This window comes from Delphinapterus leucas, chromosome 13, assembly GCF_059928025.1.
Source record: "Delphinapterus leucas isolate spDelLeu-1000000601 "Yukka" chromosome 13, BTC_Dleu_Yukka2, whole genome shotgun sequence".
In the NCBI taxonomy this organism is placed as follows: domain Eukaryota; kingdom Metazoa; phylum Chordata; class Mammalia; order Artiodactyla; family Monodontidae; genus Delphinapterus; species Delphinapterus leucas.
The window spans coordinates 38,902,047-38,923,663 of NC_143141.1; the positions used below are offsets into that span (position 1 = coordinate 38,902,047).

Consider the following 21,617-nt stretch of genomic DNA (forward strand, 5'->3'; position numbering starts at 1 on the left):
GAAACATGTGTGCTGTATTCTTGCTCTCACTCTTATGTGTTAATTTTGGGGGAGTTGGATGTAGCAGACGTGAAGAATATATTATTGGCTTTGTTTCTCATAAACACAATAAGAGTTTCTACGGAGCCCTGTTGGAAGCCAACCCAGAGAGAACATAAGACTCTTTTCTACTATATACCAAAGTTTGTGCAACCATGGCTGCATGGCCCAACATCAGGAAGAAAGACGTGGAAGAATAAGAAAGCTACAAAGACACCTGTCTTAAGTGGTGGTGCTCCAGTGGGGAGCTGCATGGGAAATGAGGTGGGATGGTAAAGTGGTCCAGAACATGGACTTTTGGTGTCAAAACTGGGTTCAGTTCCCACACCTTCTTAATTTTCTGCAGGGGAAATATTTAACCTCACCAAGATTTAATTGACTTATCTTTTTCAAAAAAAAAGTGCATAGGAGAGAAAGGTTCTCAATTCAAACTCCACAGGATGGGCAAAAATATTAATTTAAATGATATTTTAATATCGGGTTGGCCAAAAGCTTCATTCGGTTTTTTCTGTAAATGGCTCTAGTAGCACTTAGTTGTCTTTAACTTCATTCGAAACAATTTTGTTAGATTGTATGTGACGCTCTCATATGAGTGTGCATTTAAAAAAAGACATCAAATTGGTGAATTTTTGTGTAGCCATTTTAATACTGAAGATAGAAGAAAAAAGAAACATTTTTGGCCTATTATGCTTTACTATTTCAAGGAAGGTAAAAATGTAACTGAAACACACAAAAAAAGATTTGTGCAGTGTATGGAGAAGGTGCTGTGACTGATGGAACGTGGCAAAAGTGGTCTGCGAAGTTTCGTGAAGGAGATTTCTTGCCGGATGATGCTCCACGGTTGGGTAGACCAGTTGAAGTTGACAGTGATCAAATTGAGACATTAATTGAGAACAATCAATGTTATACCACGCGGGAGATAGCCGACATACTCAGAATATCCAAATCAAGCGTTGAAAATCATTTGCACCAGCTTGGTTATATCCATCGCTTTGATGTTTGGGCTCCACATAAGTTAAGTGAAAGAAACCTTGATCGTATTTCCACATGCGATTCTCTACTGAAACGTAATGAAAATGTTCCATTTTTAAAACAAAGTGTGACAGGCGATGAAAAGTGGATACTGTACAAATAATGTGGAACGGAAGAGATCGTGGGGCAAGAGAAATGAACCACCACCAACCACACCAAAGGCTGGTCTTCATCCAAAGAAGGTGATGCTGTGTATATGGTGGGATTGGAAGGGAGTCCTTTATTAAGAGCTCCTTCCGGAAAACCAAACAGTTAATTCTAACAAGTACTGCTCCCAGTTAGACCAACTGAAAGCAGCACTCGAAAAGCACATGAAAAGTGTCCGGAATTAGTCAACAGAAAATGAATAAGCTTACATCAGGATAACGCAAAACCACATGTTTCTTTGATGATCAGGCAAAAACTGTTACAGCTTGGCTGGGAAGTTCTGACTCATCTACCGTATTCACCAGACATGGCACCTTAGGATTTCCATGTATTCAGGTCTTTACAAAATTCTCTTAATGGAAAAAATTTCAATTCCTTGGAAGACTGTAAAAGGCACCTGGAACAGTTCTTTGCTCAAAAAGATAAAAAGTTTTGGGAAGACGGAATTATGAAGTTGCCTGAAAAATGGCAGAGGGTAGTGGAACTAAAGGGTGAATACATTGTTCAATCGGTGAAAATGAAAATGAAAAATGTGCCTTTTATTTTTACTTAAAAACCGAAGGCACTTTTTGGCCAACCCAATATGTAAAGGGCATGGCATGCAGTAGATGCTCAAAAATGGCAGGTCCTATGATGATGAGGTTGGCCTCCTCTCAGGACTGAGTCAATGTGGCCACATTCCCTCTCTGCACCACATGTCCTCACAACTTGCTTAAACCATGCTAGCTGATGTAGGATGGCCTTGGAGGAAGCCCTGGGCGAATTTCTGCCTTTGTCATCTCCGTTCTGTGAACTTCTGCAGTAGCTCACAATAAAGCAAGTCGGAGCCCTGCTGGCAAGGACTGCGGCCCACAGAAGGAGGCACGAGCTGGAGTTAGACCCCAGCCTTTCCAGCACTCAGGCAGCCAGTGCCTTCGGCCCTTTGCTCTGGGTGCTGAGTTTCTTTGGGGCTAACAGTCGCAAAGTATGCCAAAGCTTTCAGAAATCTCTCTAACCTCCACATCCTACCCAACCTGCACATACACACATAAAACTCCAGGGGCCGGAGCACAACCACCACTCCTGAAAGGGCAAACTGAGAAGTCTCAGAGATGCAGGGAGTTGGCCTGGAGCTACAGAGCAAGCTGTTGAGAGAGTTCTGGAATGGAGCTCACAGCTCAGGACTGGGGAGTCTTGGGAAGGGCCTTCCTTTTAGGGAGTGGCTGAAACCTGCAAACGGATCACTCCCAAGCAGGCCTTTTCAGCCCTGAGTAAACTTCTTTAAGCCTCAGTTACACTTGGTCCCATCAGGGTTTCCTACAACCGTCAGGATCTTTAGGGACTTGGGCCTGGAGACCGACTCCCTGGGCATTGCCTAGGATGAGTATGTGTCACCGCAACACAGACAAAAGGGGAGGTTCACCAGATACAGTGTGCACAGGTGCCATTCAGACAGCCAGGAAAACAAAGGAAATAATTATGACAACCCAACCTGAATGGTATGATTTGATTTCTAGATTGAGATGATTTAGAAAAAATGTATCAACTCTTCAATGTCCAAGCTTTCATTTATTTGTTCAACAAATATTTTTATGTACTTAAAATACATCAGGCCTTGTGCTAGACACTGGAGATACAAAGGTGAATGATACAGGTGTGTCCCTGACCCCATGCAGACTACAGTCTAGGAGATAAGAGAGGTAAGCGGAATCTTGGTAGAGCAGAAGGTGACAAATAATGTTTATTCTGGTTTCCCCTGTAGAGACTTCTCAGTGATGGGCCCAGAGCAAGAACTCAATAAATGATGAATGAATAAATGAATGAAAATAATTAACATCTACTGAGTGTGCACTATGCACTAGGCATGATTTTAAGCATGTAAATGTATTAACTCATTTTATATATGCAATGAATTTAATGAATTGACACACAATTAAATATATAGCAAATGAAAGTAGTAAATGAACAAATGATGTACACTCAGCCTCCAAAGCTTCTGTCCTGAATGTGTTTTGAATCTGGAGAAGAAAGAACGAGAATGAACAATAATGGCGGATAAGCTTTGGGTTAGGCATCAAGAAATCTATACAAACGTGGAAAGAAAATGGGTTTTGCAGTACCCATAGGAATCAGCTGAGTTCACATCCTAACTTCACCTCAAGGCTGGGTGATCTTACACAAATAGTTTAACCTCTCAAGCCTTGAAATCCGAATTGGTAAACTGGAGTTAATACACCCACCTCAGGGGGCTCTTGAGAGGGTTAGTCATATCCATCAGGTTCTATATGAGAAAGTACCCCTGAACTGGAAGGCACCTCAAGATACTACTCGCTATGGATTTAGGACTTAGTAAGAGGCAGCAGAGCACAGTGGGAATTTAAACTTAGAATCAAAGGCCCTAGTTCTAAATCTGGGCTCCATCAGCCAATTGAAATACCTAGACAGAGGGATTAATTGAGATGATGTGAGTTAAGATGTTTTAGTACAGAGCTACTGTTATAGAATAGGAGGAGGGAAAAACACAAGCCCTTCCTGGAGAGTGAGTCACCAAAGACTTTCTAAGAGTCTCTGGATAATCTTTCTGAGCTAGTTTAAATGGACAGAATGAACTGGTGGACTCCCAGGACCCTCCTCTCCTGAGAGCCTGTGATAATTCCCACATGGGTGTCAGAATCATGTGATTGACTCTGACTATGGGATCAACAAGACCCACCTACACAGGAATTCCTAGGGTCACCTGTGTCTAATGGAGGAGTTGCTGCTAAGCAAGGAAGAGAGGATCAGGGCAAGAGAGAAGGCAAGCAGGAATGGCCCTCCTCCACGCTCAGCCAGGGCGTCCGCAGGCCGGGCAGGTCTGGGGGCGGCCCTCTGAAAGGAACAACTTCTGCTTGTACAGCAATGTCAGGCCATTTGGGGCAAATTTCACAAAATGTTCCAGCTTTCAACACAGAGTATCTTCCTTGAATAAATCTGCGCAAGGCGTGGGCACAGTGGGTTAAAAGATAATATGGACAGTATTTTATAGACTGTACAACAAATTCTTTCTTGTCCTTGGCCCACTGAACATGAGACACATTGTATGTATGTTATTTCTAATTTTTACAAAAACTGAGTACAGAGTCAATATAGCCTCAAATGCATGAATTAATTAGGTGCCTTTGACCCTTCACTCTGAATGCACGTGTACGCCAAGGGAACTATGGTACATCTGTGGCTGACTGGTTAAAAATTAGTTCATTAAGACCTTGTTCAGAAAGAGTCAGTTGATACCAAGAGCCATCTCTTTAGACTCTCAGCTGCTTTTGCAAATAGTCTTGACACAACAAGAATTTCAAGTTTTCGGTTCAAAACTCTAAACCTGTAAGGTTATAAATTCGGCAAAATCTGTTCTGCCTTTGCTGTTAGCGGAATACCTGTTATTTTGAAAACTAAATCCACACAGATCAATTTATGACTCCTTAGGTTGAATGTTAGAGAAGCTATAGAAACTGGAAAACATGTGTAGCAAGTAATTATTTGATTTACAGGGGAAAATTGTAAAGGTGCTCATTTGCCTAGTGTCTCAGAAAGCATTTTTGTTTGTTTGTTTATGAACCCTGGTCCTACTGTCCTGGTCAGGTGAGAAGAATCCTTAAAGCTGTTCATATGGGATCAATGTAATGAATCACCTAGGCTTTCACTCTGCGATGCTAAAATTAAAACCAAAACTATACGTGTTCCGAGGCACCTCTGTGTGCCACACGGCCCCTCCTCACTTATACTGATACACCGTCTTACAAATTTTATCTAATCAGCTGACGTTTCTAAGGATCAGAGAATTCAACAAGAATAAAAATGTGGCGACAATTTAGGCTTTCCCCCCCTTCATAAAAACACCGTCTCTATTTGGTCTCCACTCAGGTCAAGACATTTCACTAATTTGCTAGTCATTAAAAAGATATTTTTATACCCAGCCTGTAATATTATCCTCTTCAGTGATTATGATAGCTCCCAACAGAATTCCAGACTCGAAAATGAAGGTTGGGAAGCTGAACTGCAATTATGATACTTTAAATAATTCCACAAAAGTAGAGCCGCTGTTAAATAATTTATGGTCTTTGATCTTGTCACAGATCTACTGAAATCTTCACATCACTCAGCTAAACATTTTCAAACAGAAAAGGGATGGTTACTTTCCCCTCTACCACCCACTCGCCCCGGCTGAAGATACATCAATAAAGCTTCCAGATGTTTGTCTTGTTGAGAAGTCGGACCCCAGGAGGGGCACTGCTGCCAGCCTTAGGAGACCTGCCAGCATCAAATGCTTTGCCTGGCATTTGACTCCCTGTGCCCGATTTGTACAGCTCTAAAAGTAGACCTGGGAGGAGGTGAGCGAATACAGAAACTTCGATTAAATTTATCTGAATCTGTACAAGAATTAGACCTGTGGCTCTCAAACCTCAGCATGTGTCAGAACCACCTGCAGGGCTAGTTAAAGCAGACTGTCTGGCTCCAGCCCGAGAGTTCCTGATGCTGGAGATCTGGGGTGGGGACCAGGAATTTACCTAGCAAGTTCCCACGTGATACTGATGTCACTGGTCGGGGCACTGCATTTAGAGAACCCATGAGCTAAATCCATAGCTTCTGTTTCCTTAGACACAGTTAAATCGTGACCTGAAGGATGCTGAGTTCTTAGATTCCATCAGAGCTGTCTTGAGAAATACGTGTGAGGGAGAAAAGGGGCAGGCCTAGGCCCCTCCGAGGCCACACCTAGAGCTCATTTCAAGGGAGCAATCCCCTGCTAGAGGGGCCTCTGTCTTCACAGTGAGCCCTCAACCCACGATGAGGGGAGGGATAGTGTTCTTCACTGACAAGGGAGGCAGCCTGGGGACTCAGAAGTCTTAGCATCTGGGAGCAAAGGCACCAAAATTGTCAAAGTCGCCATATTCACGGGGAAAAATATCATTTCACTTGAAAAGCAAAGAGAAAGAAATAGAAAAAAACAGCTCATAACAGTATGGCTTTTCCTTCTTCCGGGACCAAGTCTTTTAACCTTAAACAACAACTTTTTTTTTCTTAAACAACTTCTTAACTGCCATATATTTCAGCTATTTAACATTTACAAATGACAGGTTTCCAAATCAGTTTGGGTTGTCTTCATTTGCAAATTTAGGCCAGACCCTGTTTGGTACTTCACCTAACAGCAATGGTTGTGTGAAATGTGTTTACTGGACTTGCTTTCTGTAATTAAATTCGGGGGAAGAGGACTGGGGGCGGGGCAAAGAGACTATCAGACATTATTTAGCTTTAGAAGCAAAGAGAGCTCAAACCAGATGAAATTTCACAGGCTCTCCGCTGATGTTTACAGAGTCTGCGCTAAGGAATCCTAGAGAAGGGTTAGGTGATGATATGAAGGTTCCCTGATAATCCCCCTCAGTAATTATCCCCATTTTGCCTCGGGGATCTACAGAACTCGGGCTAAAGCAGGTGGGTTGTTTTGCAGTAATTTCCCAGATAACTACTGCTGAGTGTATCTGAACAGAGTTTTTTTTTTTTTTTTTAAACCTATTAGAACAGAAAATGTTGAAAGAAGAAATATTACAATTGTTCATTTATAGGTCATCTTCAAAGGTAGCCTCGGCCTTGCGGGGAGAAAGAAGGTACCTGAATCATTTGGGGCTTGTTTTTATCATGAAGGAAATGTTGTATTTCAGCATTTCCAAATAAAAACTACAGGGAGACATCTGAAGGCTGTGCAGCTGAGTTGGTAATAGTAATAACACCAAGCATTTACACCAAGCACACAGTCCGACCTTCACAACAATCCCACCAGGAAGTTTAGGCCTAGAGAGATTGGGTAACCAGCTCAGGGTCACAAGGTAAGTGGCAGAGATGGCCGCCAGCCTGACCTGTGTCTGTCTGACCCCAAAGCCCCTGCCAGGTGAGAGAGAAATAAAGAATTTGCAAAATAAAACATTTGTTTTCTATAAACAGTGTGTTATTATTGGCAAGGAGGGTGAGAAGATGCACATACAATATTTGTTTGTCCTAGCATTACGTTCACAGGTGGAAGCTATGAAATAGGAGCTCCAGTCACCGTGGAGAGCAAATATCAGAGGTCAGGTGCAGGGAGCTCCACCTACAGACCTCAGAACCATTTCCTTCTGCTGTCATTTGAGCAGTCATTGTCTATGATGCTTCCTTGTGTCACTCAATCTGCTGAAGGAGCCAGGAGCTCTGCAAACCATCTACTAAACATTTTGCCTTCCTTGTGATCTCACCAAACCTCTTTCCCAGACCTTGATAACCCACGGTCACTCAATTTATTAAAACACGAAATTCTCTTGGCTCGGTAATTCTGATCATTTTACAAAAGGTGAAAGATATATTGACTGTATTATGAATATACTATAGCCCAAGTTCCCAAGTTTGTCCTTACAAACCTGCCCCCCAACACCTATTCCCCGTCTCAGTACCTGGCACCTCTCTGCTTCTCAGGCCACAAACATATGTCATCCTTATTTTTTCCTTTGTCCCCTTTCTTCTGCATCTGACCCACCAGCCACTCCTAAAAACTATCTCCAGGTTACGTCTCAATTCCTTCCACTTGTCTCATCACCATGGCCACCTCCCAAGTCCAGGTTACTGTCACCTCTCACCTGCATAAGTCTAAGCACCTCCTACCTCGTCTTCACAAGGAAGCCATGGGCATAATTTTCCACCCACCCTTCAAAAACTATTTTTTAAATTATATAACACGTACGTGGATGCACTATGGGCGGCTGAAAATGACCCCAAAATATATTCACCTCTTAACCCTGGGCCTGTAAATTGTGACCTTATTTAGAAAAATGGTCCTTGCAGATGTGATTAAGGACCTTGAAATGAGGAGATGATCCTGAATGATTTGAGTGGGTCTTAAATACCATCCCAACTGTCCTTGTAAGAGAAAAGCAGAGGGAGATTAGATGCACGCAGAAATGGGAACAGCAGTGTGACTGTGGAGGCAGAGACTGGAGTGATGCGCACATAAGTTGAGCAATGCCGGGGGCCACAGGGAGCCGGAAGACACAAGGGACAGAGTCTCCTCAGAGACACAGATCTGCCAACACCCTGCTTTCAGCCCAGTGAAACTGATTTCAGGCTTCTGGCCTCCAGAACTGTGAGAGAACAAGTATGTGTCGTTCTAAGCCACCAAGTTTTGGTAATTCGCTACAACAGTCACAGGAAACTGATACCTGCGCTATGGATACAAAACTCAGAAATTATAAAGAACCTACTGTAGAGCACAGGGAACTCTACTCAATACTCTGTAATGACCTATATGGGAAAAGAATCTAAAAAAGAGTGGATATATGTAATACGTATAACTGATTCACTTTGCCGTACAGCAGAAACTAATGCATTATAAATCAACTATATTCCAACAAAAATTAATTTTTAAAAACTCAAAAGTTATAGATAAGGTTCAAATACCTCTAGACCACCTCCTCTCCTCCCACCTCATTCCATTTCCCTCATCTAGGGTACCCAGTGTCGTAAGTTTTGGTTTTTATCAGTTCAGTTCTTTTTCTATGCATTCATACACATGCATGTACTAAAGAAAGATGCCATTTATTCTTATGTTTTAGTGAACCCGAAGTGCTCCCCCAAGTTTATGGTTAGTTTTATCTGCTTCTGAACATGACAGAAATGGGTCATGTATGTACTTCTGTGACTTCTTTCACTCGTCGTTAATTTTTTGAGATTCATCCATATTGTTACAAGTAGGGATCTATAGTTTGTTTTCTCTACTGTACCATATTCCATTGCATGAAAACAAAATTTATTTACCCATTTACATCTAGATTCATCTTAGGAAAGAGTAGTTCCATCATAATACTCCCTGCTTGGAGCCCTCCTCTGGCTTTCTACTGTAGTTTTAGTACGTCAGACTTTTCCCAAAGCCCCCTTTCCCTCTCCCATCTCATTTTATCCCACTCTCCCTGATTGACAGACTTTCTTTGGGTTCCTTGAACACACCAAACTCACTTCTACCTTAGGACTCTTGCTGTTGCCCGTCCCTGGACCACTGCATCCCCAGATATTTGCATCGCCGGCTCCTTCTTTTTATTCAAATCTCATCAAATCTTATCTGTGCAGCCTTCCCTGGCCACCCAATCTGAATTAGCCCCAGCCCCACTCATTTGCTCCCATTACCCCTTGTTTTCTTTCCCTTGGTGCATCTCTCCCTATCTGCATTTGCCTTGCGTATCTGCTTCCTGGTCTATTGTCTGTATCCCTAAACTGCAGCTCTGTGAAGGCATGAACCCTGCCTTACCCATCACTCTATCCCCAGCAGCTAGAATAGTGCCTGGCATGGAGTGGATGTCCAGCATATATTTGTTGGATGGATGGATGAATGAGTGAGTAAATGAAGCTGTAAAGAAATTAATATCTTAAGAGATTAGACCCAACCAAAATTCAAGTACTCATTCATTCCTTCCACACATATTACCATGTGCTTATTTTTTAAAAGCCCTGAGTTGGTACAGGTGATGCGAAGACACAGTTTGCTTGCTACGACAATGTCTTTGACAGGCTAGGTCAGTGAGGACTGTCCCACAGAAAGTGAGGAACTGCAAGGGCATTTATTGAAATGGGGTTTTAACCTTAACTATATGCTTTTCTCTGCTCCTGTATTTTCAAACAGGGTGGAGTGTGTGCTCATGGGGTGACTAAGCCACTAGACTATTATTAGTGAAGCAAGGGGTGCTGGTTACCGCACCAAACCGGCCTCTCCTTAGCCTGGAGGGGAAGATCTACCCAAGCCTGTCTGATGATTTGGGCAGGATTCCAACAGGTGGAGAGGCTGTCCCCCAACTAGGCCTGCCTCCGAGAGAACAAAACATCACAGAGATGCCAAAGACCAGTTTGGGGGTTCGAAAATAGAACACGATAAAAAATCATGTGCCTCACCATTCACTTTACAAACTTTTTGAACCTCTTACTACACCCCGTGAATTTGATTTCAAAATTCATCTAGTTTCTTCATTCTCTAGGGGCAGAAAATACAATAACTGAAACCTGTGCAGGAGAAAATTGTGGCAGGTGATTTTAGGGGTGCCTTGTGTTCCCTTTCTCGACAGTATTTCCCCCTGTGTTTTAAAAAAAGTTCTCAACTATGAGGCTTCTTCTAACATTAACTTCAAAACCCAAATACCCAATTAACATGACAAAGCAAAGCAAAGAGGAATAGTTGGTTATAAAATGTATTAATTATGGGGCTCTGGGGAGAGGGTGACTCAGGAAGCATGGACAGCACAACCTCTTGGGCCTAAACCAGAAATCACAGCGGGCAGTAGCACCTGCGAGCACACACCTGCGTGGAGTTAGGTGTATTAAGCTGGGGTGGGCGGGGGTGGGGTGGGGGCTTGTGGTGGAGCACTGGCTTTACAGATGAAGGAAGCTGGAGCCTAGTTTTTCAGTACAAGTTATAACATGCAGAGCAAAGACGGGGACAGACAGCATGGTCACTTTTACCAAGTGAGTCACCCTGTGTCTAAGAGTCACAAACGCCAATTGCCCGTGGGCAACATAAAGAAGCTTAATGAGTCACATTGGCTAAGTCAGGACTCTGGTGATTTGGAGAGGTGATGCCCCTCTAAAGCGGGTCGGGGCCTCCATGACCATTCGAGTCCCCGTATTGCTAGACTGCCAGAATTTCCAAGAGAAGTCAGAAATGCAGAAGGTTTCTGAAAAATCTAGTTCTAAATGCTGGCAACACATTTGAACCCCTTTTTTCATATTCTGAGGATCACGCCAAACATGTCTGTAGGCTAAATTTGGCTTGCGAGCCATCAGTATGCAACCTCTGACCCGAGAGCGGTGGCCTCGGTGGCATCATTAGTTTGATCTCTCACATCCACATGACCCTTTTCTTACAATGAATATTTTGGAACAACTTCCTTCTTCTTCTAAAATAAAAGTTATGATAAATAACCTACGTATATGCTTAATTCAAAAATTTAAATATAATGTCCTAGCTATCATGTAAAGGAGAGGTGAAAAACGGGTACTTTATTTGAAAATGTATTTCAGTGCATAACTGCTGGGACATGACTGCCTTGGAAGGCATGATGACATCGGCAGATGCTTGCCTCTTTTGAGCAAATTGCTGAGAATGCAACAGCTCCAAATGCAGAGCAATACAGTGTGTTGGTTAATCACGTGCAAGCGTTTTATCTACGTGAATGCGCAGTGGAATATTTATAAGCCACACAGAATGTGGGACAGTTCTCTGCAGCATAAGACTGTCCTTGCATTGCTGCTCCTGCCCACTGATCATTCTGACAACCAAAAATTGCTCCCACAAAATTCCAAATGTCCCTTGGAGGGCAGTGCCACCCCTGTTAAGAAACAAGGACACAGACTGACTGACTACAGGGCTGACCAATAGATTTCAGTTGTCAACTGACAATATGACCTCGGACAGTCTGCTTAACCTGTTAAAGTTTCCTCAGCTGTAAAATGGGGAAACAGTGGTACCTATTTCATAGGTATTTTTGTGGAAATTAAATACATTAATAACTGTAAAGCGCTCAGATAATCAAGCTCCAAGCAAATGTTAGTTAACTTCTTGTGTCATTATTGGATTGGTATCAGATGGTAGTTGCCCTGAGTCATCATCCCTCAGTGGGAAGCTATTGCTAATTCCACATGTTTGTTACGGAAGCACAGGGAAAGAGGCATGTCCTACAGAGATGTAAAGCTTCACTCGCGACGCTGAACAAAGTTTTCCATCATTCGGCTGACTCTAATTCTACTTAGAAGAAAGCCACAAAGACACCAACTTCTAATTTTTTTCCAAGCTGCTTCTGCTACAGCACTTTCTGTTTTACTATGTCAGAAAATATGAAGTAATACTGTTACCAAATCGCACGTGATAAACTGATTTTCCCAATTTGGCTCGTGGTTTCTTCAGGGAAGGCCCCGAGTGTTACTCTTTTTCTCTCAGTTCACGTTACCTAACATGGGACAAAGGACAGTGAGGGCTCTCACCTAACACATGACAGGCACATACTTGTGGAAACTAGCTAGCTAGCTAGCTAGCTCGCTCTCTTAACCAGAAGCTCAGGACTTCTATTTCTTGTCCTTCCCAAGATGCCTGCACAGTCTCTGGGGTTTATGCTGCCACTTTTGATCTGAGTACCAGCTCCTATGAACCAATTATCCTCAATCTCACAGCAGCCCTGCCTCCATAGCTGTCCTCTTTCTCCATGCTTTCTATCAACGCTGGCAGAGAACTCAGCACTGTTCTTGACTGCTACAAAACTAAAACAAAAATGAAAACACTCCCCCAAAGAACATGTACTCATTGAGGATTTTACTGAAGATGTGCAGTGATGCAGGATGCTTACAGCGCTGCACTGCAAACAATGTATATTTTAATGTTAGACCCCTATCCCTCTTGGAGGGTTTTGGGTCACTCTGTCAACAAATCTCATGTCATTTTTGCATGACTCTCCTCTATTCTCCCAGTCTCCCTGACCTCTAGTTGCTTAAAAAAAAAAAAAAAAAAATCCTTCCATTTTTACAGAAAATTTCACTCTCTACTGTCTCCGCCCCTAGGCTGGACTCTGGCAACACCCAAAGCATCTGTGCATCCTGCGACATCTGCTCCAGGCCTCACGCCTTCCAGCCCCCGTTAGGAATGGCTGGGGGGAAACAGTCTCAATATTCCTGGCCCCACTGATATGAATTATGCTGCCCTTCTCAAAACACAGAAGAGGCTAAAGCCAGCACTGGCTTTAAATAATTTTTCCCCTCCATTTTATAGGACATTGGTCACTGAGGCATAACGGTTTGACCTCAGAAGACGACCAGACAGAGACCCTAGGTTTTCACTTCATTGCTGGATACTCATTTAGAAGCTACTCTAGGTACTGATAACACGAAAAATCACTACCTAACTGTGAGCTCTAGATAATAATTCCATGCTTGATTTGTGGACAAAATTCATCAACCCGACCCTGTTGCCCCCTGAAGAAGGTGTCCACTAATGCACCAGGCGTTGACAGTGTGTGCCTCAGGTTCTCATGTGGTAGAGAGAGACCAGGTGAGCTCAGTAACATTAGGCTTACAAATTATCATATGCTGAAGTGCAGAAAAAGGCTAAGAGGCACTAAGTATGTTTCAATAAATACCAGCAAAAATTTAAAAAATTACTTCAAGATCATCACAAATTAAAGATGTCTGTATCTCTACATATTATCAACATTCCTGTTATTTCCTGTGAGGAACTTAAATCTACCAAACTAGGTACACAAAACTAGCATAAAATGCAACAGACACAAATATCAACATTTTCAGTTGGTGACATCACCAACTGAAATATATTTTTGCCGAAAGTTTAGACCCAGTGCCGTACCTTGGTTCAGTGAGGGCTGACCTTATATATTTTTCTCATTTCACTGAACTAGACAAATCCAAAACAACAAAATATACTTTGAGCTAAGCCCAAGACAAGCCAGTAGTTCATTTAGTTTAACCCATGGATTTTCATATTAAGAACAAACAAAAACAAGCTACCAAACAAAAAACATCACTCTGACACTGAAATATTTTTCCCCTCTAGAGTAAAGTTAACATCCTTATTTTTCCCTCACTTGAGTTCTGTGATCCAGTGATTAAAGGGCCAAATAAGAGAATAATTTCCCTGGTCTACAAAAGGTTAATTAATCAGAACTCACTTTTTTTTTTTAATTTTTCTCTCTACTCCCCAAAAGGGGAAAGAAAGTGACAAGTTTAAAAATAACTCAAATAGGGAGGCTACAGATATACATAATAAAAAATCTGAGGCAGAAACCCAAAATAAATAGACACAATTTAAAGAAGTAGACAGAATTTAGAAAAAAAAAAAAATCTCTTCCAACCCTCTGTTCATTCTTAGTAGCACAAGAGATACTTTATATTTTCTTGGCTGTGTTTAAGCCATTCAAGCACTATTGCTATAACTTTTTGCTTTATTTCATAGTTTCAACTTTTAAAAGAACTTTATTCATCACCCCAACTCAAAATCTAGTAGGCACATTTTAAGTATGCTGCCACCAACAACAGTGGCAGTCCTGCTATAGTCACCTGATTCAAAAACAAAAACCTTTGGCTTTGCCTGTCATCCAGAAGTAGATCTCTACTAACACTTTTCTCTTTATAGACTTACTAGGTCTCTTTACCAACTTATTTTCCCACTACTGATACATCAAAAACAGCTACACTTGTAGCCTGCTAATAATATATTTCCTCATCCTCTAGCATAAAATCCTTCAGTATGAAAATTCTAAGTAGAAACAGAATTGTCTTCCATGGCTACCAAGAGCTATGTTTAAACTGATAATCTCAAAGTTTACATTTTAGAGCAACTTTTCAAGAAATGAACATCTAAGTTACAACTAAGTACCTTTTTCACTAATTCTGAGCCTTTCTTTAAATCACCTTATCTGAATTGCTAAGCTTGGTATCAAAATCCCTTCTCAGCAATTTGTTCAAAACTTCTGAGTTTCCTCAGATCCAAAGAGCCCTCTGGGCTTTGCTAACATCCACGTATTCTCTTCCTGTATCACTAACAGATATTCTAGGCGCCTCATCCAGGCTGCTGGAAAGAATTCAGTGCTCAAAGCCTAGTCTTCCCTTCTTTTCATGTGACAGCAGGGAGTACACAAGCCTTCTTTTCTATTTCTCTACAACTATAAGTAGCTAAGCTCCACTTTATTCATTTTTGTCTCAACCTTCCTAATTCCCAAGCAGCTATTTCCAATAAGTGCATCTGGCAGAACTTGTTAAAACTAATTTCTAGAGGACTTAATTAGTTACATCAAGCTCTCGACTACCTTAACAATATACTCAGATCTTTGAGCCATGTAGACTGTCTCAATGATACTCAAAAAGAGAAAGCCTCAGAAACTGTTTTCTGAAGGCACCTATATCCCTTACACAGAGCAGACATCTCTTACAACTAAGAGTTATGTAATTTTTTAAAAGAGACTTAAATGGGTTTCATAATGAGGAATATTCCACACTGCTTTGGGGACATATTTTACAATCCGTTCGAACTCAAAGCAGCTATGTACACAGCTCTAGAAAAAACTGAAAATGGGATGATCTTAAAATTAATATTAATAAATCGCCACAGAGGTTCTATTCTTCTAATACAAAATGTCTAAACCTCTCCTTTCCCTCTTCTTTTACTTTCTCTCCCCCTCCACCCCCTCCCCCTTCCTCTTCTGCCTCCCTTTTCTCAGTGTCCCATAAACCTCTCCGTTCTCTGTTTAACCTTTTCTCAATGCCGGGCTTTGCCAGCACTTCTGCTGACTGGGTTCACACCCAGCCTGCTTCCAGTCACAGTCCCAGGAGAGAAGAGTGCCCACATTCAGCATCCCCTCAAGTTCCCAGCAATTCCAGCCAGACCCACTGACGGTCCTGCTCCGTGAGAAAAAAGTCCCTTGAAACACAAATGTGTCTTTTTATTGCGGAAGAATCAAGGTTTGACTCACCCACCAATGCTTAAAATCCTCATATTTTTCTATCTCTCCTTCACTGCCATTTGCACAAATCCAGAAACCAGGAAGACTACCTCTGATACAAACTCTACCTCTCTGGAATTTATTTATTTATTTATTTTTGCCTGCATTAGGTCTTCTTTGCTGTGTGTGGGCTTTCTCTAGTTGCGGCGAGCGGGGGCTACTCTTCGTTGTGGAGCGCGGGCTTCTCAATACAGTGGCTTCTCTTGTTGCGGAGCATGAGCTCTAGGCGCACAGGCTTCAGTAGTTGTGACACGTGGGCTCAGTAGTTGTGGCTCGCGGGCTCTAGAGTGCAGGCTCAGTACTTGTGGCGCATGGGCATAGCTGAGCATAAATCGAAGAGCATAAAGCATAAATCCATTCACACTTTTCCCCTGTACCCATAAACATGGGAGGCACTCAGCAGATACTTCTGAATAAATAAATAAATTTGTCAATAAATAAGAGTTTAACAGTGTTTTTCAAAAGGATTTAGGAATCATCTGCATCAATATTACCTGGAGAAGTTGTTCCAAAATATCCTGGAGAGTCGGCTACATCAGTTGTTCTCAACTTTCACTGTGCTTTGAAGTGACCTGAGGAGCCTTCAAAAATACTGATGCCTGGGTCCCACTCCCAGAGATCTGGATGCAATTGGTCTGGGGTGTGGTCTGGGCACCTGGATTTTTTTTTTAATTTATTTTTTATTTTTGGCTGCATTGGGTCTTCACTGCTGCACACGGGCTTTCTCTAGTTGTGGTGAGCGGGGGCTACTCTTTGTTGCAGTGCACGGGCTTCTCATTGCAGTGGCTTCTCTTGTTGTGGAGCACAGGCTCTAGGCTCACAGGCTTCAGTAGTTGTGGCACGTGAGCTCAGCAGTTGTGGCGCATGGGCTTAGTTGCTCTGCACCACGTGGGATCTTCCCGGACCAGGGCTCGAACCTGTGTCCCCTGCCTTGGCAGGTGGATTCTTAACCACTGCGCCACCAGGGAAGCCCCCCCTGGGCACCTGGATTTTTAAAGCTCCTTTGGCTGATCCTAATGCAAGGCTCTAATTTAATGAGCCTGAGTAGTAAGGCAGACATTGATACTTGGCAACCTCAACGTCATTTCTAATCCCCTTCTCCCTTGCCACTCCTCTCCGTGAAGGCTGGAAGGAGAAATGACTCACTTTCTCAACTTTCATTAAAGTTAAGGGGTGACCATGTGCCCAGGTGTGGGTCAAGGGTCAGAGGTCTGCTGGGTCAGACAAAGAGGCTTCTTTAACACTTTTATCGTTCTGATAAAAAGAGACGGCTGTGCCTCCTGCACCTCTTCTGGTTTTACCCTCTCCCTGCCTTGAACACCCATTTGGCTGGACCTGCCACGAACCTAAGAGAAAGGCCAACCAAGAGGACCCCAGAGGTGTCAGTCTTGACACTGCTGAGCCTCTGAATCAACTTCAGCAATCGCCTACCTGTGACTTTCTTACTATGAGAGAAAAACAAACTCCTAGTTTATTTAAGCCACCCAAACCCAGCTTTCTGTAGCATGCAGATAAACACAATCCTAACTGACAGAAGGAGATCCTGGCTATTTTCTTTTGCCCTGATCTTCAGAGGAGACGCTGATATGCTAAATACTTTTATGTAAACATGACTACAAGTTTATTTACAGAGTGATGAGTTTGCCTGGGAAAGAATTTGAAGAGTGGCTTACTTGAAGGTGTGGCCTCCTCTAATTAAAACCTCTCATAGGCCATCCTGCCTGTTGAGACACCCGTGATGTAAGCGGGAGGAGAGGCTTTCACAGAATGATTTCCTGGAAACTTTTCTTCCTTAATTGTTCCTTTACAGAATGATGCAACATTTAGATTAAGGGCAGGCATTAGAGAAAAAGTATGCCCTCCACTGCTAACACTCCCAGCCCTCCCAACCTTGGGTGACAGCTCTGGGAGGAATAACTAGGTTTATCTCTGGCTGATTCGGGCAGCTCTTTAGGACTGCCTGGCAAAGAACTGGCTAGAGCAGTGGCTTCTGTCCTCAGCAGTCTCATCTTCCCACTAAGTCTCCACGCGTTACCAGCACAGGTATGTCAATCCTCTGAGCAGCAGACATAGGCTGTAAGGTGTCTCTCCTCTCTAGCAGGGTACCCTCATGACAGGAAAAGCCCCCATTCTCATACTCTTAGTCTCCCCACTCCCCACTCCCAAAAGATCTATAAAAAGGGATAGAAGAAGGAGAGCAGGATTCCTCTCCTGAAGCGTGACTCACACACTGTCCAACTGTGCCCAGTCCCCCATAGGCCTCTCCATGAGATGACAAATGAAAGCAAATGTGTTTATTTTATCCCATGGATGACCCTCTGCCTGTAAGTCCCAGCATGTGTCATATGGTACGCATAGCTCTTTCCTGGGTTCTTCACACTAAAACCAAAGGTTCCCTGCACTGATTCAGGCTTCTTTCTCCCCCTCTCCACTTCTTCTCTTGGGATCTCTATCAGGCTAGATAGTCACTCAACCTCCACTGCAAAATAACATATTATCTTGGGTTTCCCTTGCTCAAAAAAGTGTAAAGGCACTCTCATACTTATTAGATAGGAAATGTATCAGCTGGCGCGGAAGGCTCACCATACTGTGAACTCTAACCACCTTCCCATCATCATCCCCCAGCTCCACCACTCTTAACTGAAGCACTGGTACCACACTGCTTTACTTCCTGCTCTGCAAACACAATTTGAAAATCCCAACAAGATTCCTGAAGTCAAGATAAAGTATAGTATTTGACAAAATTGTTTAACTACTGGAATTACCTGGGCAATTGATTAAAATACAGTCTCCCAGGATCCACTCCAAGAAAACTTGATCCTTTAGCTCTGGGTTTGGGGATTTGCCTTTTCACAAGTATAAAGTGTGATTTTAATGGCTTGAGAAATTCGGGAAATATGATGACTAGTAAAGAGAAAAGAAACACTTTTTTTTTTTTTGCGGTACGCGGGCCTCTCACTGTTGTGGCCTCTCCCGTTGTGGAGCACAGGCTCTGGACGCGCAGGCTCAGTGGCCGTGGCTCACGGGGCTAGCCGCTCCGCGGCATGTGGTATCTTCCCGGACCGGGGCACGAACCCGTGTCCCCTGCATCGGCAGGCGGACTCTCAACCACTGCGCCACCAGGGAAGCCCGAAAGAAACACTCTTATCCTGTCTTGTTCTGTGCAAAACTTACCTGTCCTTCAAAGCCTAACTCACACTTCTGATCTCCGAGGTCCTCAGACCATTCCAGCTGTGGTGCTCTCACCTTGTCCTCCATTCACCCTCATCTGGCACCTGGCAGTCTTTCCTATGACCCATGTTGCAATTTAAGCTTTCATGTGACTATGTGCCTTATCTCATTAACCCGAGGGTCCTTAAACGAAGGTGTGCATCACATTACCTCTGTAGGTGCTTTCAGAGTGCAGATGTCAGGGCAGCTTTTACTCCTGTTGACTTATCCAGAAGACAAAGGGTGATGCACAGGCAACTGTCTTTTGAAAAACCTTTCCAGATGATTCCGGTGAGTGCCCACCCCTCTTTCACTCCAGCTTACACCACACTTTAGGAATCCTTGTACTGATCATACTATGAGGCCTTTGAGGACAAGGACAGTGTCTGACACTTCTTTCTAGTTTTCACACGGTTTACCTCATCACTTTGAGTTTGGTGAAATGAGTGTGCAATCAAGATGCATGAACTGTTTGAATGACTGGTTGATGATCAACTGAAAGGGTAAAAAATGGCCCCTGCAGTGGCCCATAATTAATTCTCATTCAGCTTCTACCCCTAGAACGCGCACTCACACTATACCTATTTGCTACAAATTCTGAAATGTCTGGTGAATACACTTGTTCCACACGTGGGAAAAAAAAAGTGAGAGGTTCCATACACATTAGAAAGGTGGATGACGTCTCACTTCTCCCAGAGCACCAATCAAGGGCTCCCCTATCCACCCCAAATGTCATATACATGGAGGATGTGAAGCCACGTCCAGAGGCATTGTCAGTGTGAACCTCCAACCGCCATGGAGCCTCAGAGGCTACTCTGACACCCTTCAATGTCAGGACCACATTTAATGTAATGATCTTACATTAAAATAGGTGCCATTCAGCAAGTAACAAAACCAGCAAAGAACAGTGCATTATTGGGGTCAGTTTAGCAATTAGAATAACACCTGGCAGCTCAGATGGTGCACCCTATAATTCTGACATTGTAGGAAAGTCTCTGCATGCTGAAAATCTCTTCTCTCCTGGATTGTCAAGGAATCTGTTGTAGCAGTTACCTAAAATGTAGTGTGTTGTTAACGAACAGCAATCAGACATTGACATCTCTTGGTGATTGATTTGTCATGTTGGTTTCAGTTACCCATCAGGGCTTTGAGGGAAAGGAATGTAAGACAGGTACGTTTTGATTGATGAGGAGATACTGGTAAGGGGAGTAGGGCTAATTATGGCATGCCAGTGAAGGTTCTGGTTGGCAAGGATATGAAAAGGCTGAGAACCAGAAACAGCTAGAGGAGGGGAGAAGGTGATGAAAGAAAGTGATTTAAGAGTTGGAGGGACATTCGACTGACTGTGAGTGTCATCTTTCAAAAAGTATCAGGAACATGGATGTGCTGTGTTTGGGATTATGAAAGTAGTGTTCTAGGAAACTGTGTGAATCTAATTCCCAAGATTTAAAGGGGCCAGGCAGTGTACACTTCCAGATAGGAATAAAGTCTGATTCTTGTTCAGAAACAATTGGTTTAACTCACATACACAGGTCATCCACCATAGATGGGGGTCACCCAATGGCCCTGCTTGCTTCACTCCAAAGTTCTGCATTCAGTCCTCTGGACTCCTAGGACACTCTTAGTGTAAAGGGGCCTTCTCGTAACTAATTAGATAGCCAACAAGGACCTACCGTATAGCACAGGGAACTCTGCTCAATATTCTGTAATAACCTAAATGGGAAAAGAATTAGAAAAAGAAAAGATACTTGTATATGTATAACTGAATCACTTTGCTATACATCTAAAACTAACACAACATTGTTAATCAACTATACTCCAATATAAAATAAAAATAAAAAAATAAAATGATATATTAATATTAAAAAAAACAAAAACTTTGTTCCCCACTGGAGCCATATCAACAATTCTACCTCTCATTAGGCTGAACTCACATCACTGGAACTGCTTACCAGGAGCAAATATTTTTCAGTGCTGACTTTCTGAATATAAGAAAGCCTGAAAGGGCAATGAAATAAAGGGAGAAGGAAAGAGAGAGGGAGAGAGGAGCAGCAAAGACAGAAGAAGGAAGGGAAAGAGGGAGAGAGGGAGGGAGGGAGGAATGCAGCACTTCAGTCATAGTTTTCATATGATCTCGGAAATCTCTGGGCGGGGAGGTATGGCCTGAGTTGAACAGAAATTGATAGCAAGAACTAAGAGGTAAAAAGACAAAGATGGGGGCTTCCCTGGTGGCGCAGTGGTTGAGAGTCCGCCTGCCGATGCAGGGGACGTGGGTTCGTGCCCCGGTCCAGGAAGATCCCACATGCCGCGGAGCGGCTGGGCCCATGAGCCATGGCCGCTGAGCCTGCGCGTCCGGAGCCTGTGCTCCGCAACGGGAGAGACCACAGCAGTGAGAGGCCCGCGTACCGCAAGAAAAAAAAAAAAAAGAAAAAAGACAAAGATGGATGCAATCTCTCTCACGGCCACTCTAAAACTCTAGGTTTGAATGCCTTCCCCACATCCGAACAGCATCTCTCCCAGTGCTCATTAGCTTTGTCAGCTGCTGCCAGGGCACTCTCTCTGTCAGTGAGGTGTTTAGATTTGATATGCTGGAAATCTGCCTGGGGTACTAGAAATTAATGATTCCAGCAGTAGCCCATGTTTTAACAGAAACCAGAATTCTCTGTGAGT

General features: G+C 43.1%; 1 pseudogene; it reads right to left on the reverse strand.

Annotated features, from left to right (window-relative positions):
- The window catches only part of LOC149747734 (uncharacterized), a 94,240-nt pseudogene that overhangs the window by 27,371 nt on the left and 45,252 nt on the right, over nucleotides 1-21,617 (reverse strand).